A 4110-nucleotide genomic window follows, 5' to 3' on the forward strand; every position below is an offset into this window, starting at 1 on the left:
AGTTTAAGTAAATGTTCAGATTTTGATTAAAGATTACCAAGACAATTTTTTTCAGCGGATTAATTTGCACAGATTAATTGTTCACATCAAGACTAGCAATGTGCGCTAGTAAAGTAAATAAAGTAAATTTTGATTTCATGCGGACTTTAAGTTTGAAAAATTTTAATAATTCAAATGAAAAATAATAATTACGGTTCAAATTAAAATAATAATAATAAAAATATTAGCATTTTATTTTTAAGTTTACTATAAAATAATTGTATTTGTATTTAATACTCCCTTTTTATTTTAAAATAAAATAGTATTATCACACTTTATTATTTAGTTTATTATTTTATAAATAAAAAAAAACGAAATAAAGTGCAATAATTTTATCACTATTATTAATTTATTTTTTATAGTTATATTTGATGGGTCACACCATGTGCCGTGTGAGGACCAAACCATATCTCCAGGCTCTCATATGAGAACCTGGCTGAAAAACTTATGTGCACCCCTGCCCATAATGCTGTATTTTAGTCCTGTTTTGTAATCATAGAAACTGTAGAGATGTTTAGTTATGCCTTAATTGTAAACATTTTGTAAAAAGGCCAAATAAAATGCATTTTACATCTGGAAAAGCTTGAACTAAATACATTTTTCAGTAGCAGTGTCCTCCTATTACTTGTGGAAAGAACTTATGTTAATCTTGAAATCCAGTAATGTATGTTGAAAATAGCAATCAAATGATGTTTTTATTCAGCGAAACTACTATTGTCAATGGTTTTGACCCAGTCATGTTCACTCCTTGATTCAAAATCCTCAGAAGCAGGTAATAGGTACCATTTATTAAAAAAATCTATTTTTCACATCCATTTTGAGCCGGATTTGTCGTATAATGAATAGAGTTCAGATAAAAAGGACTAAATTAAATGGTGAAAACATCTCAAATTGGTCTTTTTTAAAAGTTTGATTATGGACATGTCCTCTGAAATGAATTCCAGGCGAGCTGTACAGTGATGCAGTAATGTGTTTGAGGAGGACTTTGCTCCCCCGGCATCAGTGATATATTGAATGTGTTCAAAATACAGAACAATTGGTGCTGTTTTCTACTCATACTGAAATTGTCATGTTGCTTAGCAACATTGGAAAAGTTAATTCTACGTTGATACAGGAAATCCCTGTGGCCCCAATCTTTTTTTTCCCTTTAAAGGCAGAGTAAGGGATTTCTGGTAGCCAATGTTGATATTTGAAATCACCAAAACAAACACGCCCCTAAATTTCAAATGGTTTTCAACGGTCGTTTGATCGCGTCCAGTGTAGTCAGACTTTAGCTGTTGTAGACACGGTGTTACTCACCTATTGAGAAGAAACAAAGCAACCTCGGCGTCCGATCGCAGGCCTCCGCTCCTTGAGTTCTCTCCAGCGCTGGAAAGCTGATCCGATATTTACACGGGTCCTACTTCTTGCCTTATCGTTCCGCAGACGTTTTCCTCTTTTGTTTTTTATCCGCCATCTCTACTGTCTCTCGGCTCGGCTAATGTCCGTCCCATGCACTGAACGCGCTCTCCTCCACATCACGAGTAGACACGCCCCTTATTGCTGATTGGCTACAAGTTTGTTTTGCGATTTGGCCCGAATCAGTTTTCTAAAGTGTTTTTGAAAAATCACTTACTCTGCCTTTAATGAATAGAATTTTGATTCTGTGCATTATTTTAAGGTTCATTTAGACTTTTGTTCCAGCACGTCTGTACTTCAAAGTTACAGCTAGCATGTCGCCTCTGGAATTTTTATTGTGCATTGTAATGAAAAAGAACTATTCGATCTGAATTATGTATATCTCTCTTGCACAGCTATCTGTGACATTTGTTGAAATCGCCTTAGACTTTAATCAGATAAATATTAGAGAACTTTCCTCCATTCTAAAATGGTATTTTAGTATCGATCCCAGATCATTAGAGTAATTCCTAACAGAGCAGTCTGTCCGAAACAGCAAGGATCATTATGTGTTTACCATTCAAATGAGTGACTACTGTGTTAATGATTCCAATTTCATCCCTGCAATTACTAATAATTGTCCCCATTTTGCTAAACTCGTAGTTTTGTCTAGGTATGACATTTTTGAAAATATTTTTCAGAGTGTGTGTATATATATATACAGTATATATATATATATATATATATATATATATGTGTGTGTGTGTGTGTGTGTATTTTTGTGTGTGTGTGTGTGTGTGGTCAGTTCTCAAGTTCATGCAGTGTCCTAGCAAAGTTAACCATGTGTAGTTCATTACATTAACTATGGACATTTTCAAACAATATATATTGTTCTATCTTTTAAGACCAATCAAACTTTATTTTCAACGTTTTGATTGGAAAGTATGCTTGTGATAGTTTTCTTTAACCATAAAGACGGATAGACTGCTGCATTTTGCAGTTCAGAATTTCTAAAGTAACTCTTTAATTTCTTAAGATGCATTTTAATTTTAATGTCCTGAATATCAGACTAAGGTAAGTATCAGACTATCAGCTATGTATCAGTCTCACAGGAGCATTTTATTGTGTCTGACAGCTGATGAAGTTGCATGTGCAATCACGCTACAAATGTCTTATGTTTTTTTGGTACTTGGATGAGGCTTGAAAAGAATCATAGGCATCATATGGAAAGCTGTTTTAACATTTATTCTTTAAAACTATTATCTACATTTATGTAGAGTTCTTTTTCCCCATTCAAAACTATACGAGTGACATGTCTTGGGTATTCTATAGTCTTTGTTATCTACCCAGTTGTTGATCTTAAATTTTTTCTTATATTCTTTTTTTTAATAATATACGTAGTAGTGTGATACAACTGGAATACACACTAGTCATAAATTAATAGTTGATATCTGAACCACAGATCACTAAAGATTAAGGCAAAACTAGCAATTTGTCACCAGTAACAGTAGAATCGGTCTTTGTTGGGATAGGACTGTAGCAAATTAATAGGTATCCTACAGTAGTTGTAGTAGTAGTAAATTAAAAATAGATACTAGTCAGTGGTGCCTGCAGCTGTGCGCACTGTGCGCACTGTGCGTACCATGAGCACTTCGGCTGAACTGACCTGTCCGTCCACCCTGCAAATATTTCAGCAGTTATGATGTGTGTCCCGTATTTCTGTCGAGTGAACTAGCCATGCCACTAATTATGGATTAATCATTATTTTGAGTCATAGGAATCATATGAAGCGTTCCTCCGTCAGTAAAACAAACAGTATCGAGATACTTAAGAACACATATAACAAATAGCGCTGGATGAAGTAGATTCAACTCTTAACGCAGTAAAACACATTGTAAATGGAAACCTTTTACGCTCTCTAGAGCGCAAACACAAATACGCACTGGGTAGTTTGCCAGATATGTTTCACCATAGTATTACAGCTAGTGATCGACCGATATTGATATTTTATAACCGATACGGATAGCAATTATTTGCATGTTTATGTGCCCGATAACCGATATGCAGAACCGATATTTATTTACTGTTATAAAGTACATAAATGGCTGAGTGAAGTAAGTCCATACTTCACTTTGGTTTTTCCTCCTTTCAGTTGAAAATTAGCAGTCTTTCATGTTAAATTTAATCTTCACTTTACAACAATAAAAATACATTTTATTTAAAGCATCAGCAGCAACACTAATATTAACAATACGCAAAATAAATGTAGAAGGTCTAATCTTACATGACTCCGTGAGTTCGTCTCTATTTCTTCGAACCAAGCTGCATAAACTGCATATCAGGCATTTATGTAATACATCTCATTTGTACATTAATGGCTGTTATGTTAAATAAAGTTTACTAACTACAGTAAATCAAGTACCCGTGTACGCCGTTGTTGTTGTCTTGTTTCCCCTCAGATGCGCTGCAATGGTGATCCTGCGCGCAATTCTCGGCGTTTATCGGTGAATACGATATTACAAAACCGATATCTGATTATTGTAAAATGCTTAAATATCGGGGAAATATCGCTAAATCGATATATCGGTCGATCTCTAATTACAGCTTCATCTTTAGCACCTCCATAAAACCAGACCCGAAGGGAATTACTATATTTGCTGGTCCTTGGCATCAAACAGTTTGAAAAACCTCTGT

This window comes from Sinocyclocheilus rhinocerous, unplaced genomic scaffold, assembly GCF_001515625.1.
Source record: "Sinocyclocheilus rhinocerous isolate Xijiao unplaced genomic scaffold, SAMN03320098_v1.1 scaffold993, whole genome shotgun sequence".
NCBI classification, from domain to species: Eukaryota; Metazoa; Chordata; class Actinopteri; order Cypriniformes; family Cyprinidae; genus Sinocyclocheilus; species Sinocyclocheilus rhinocerous.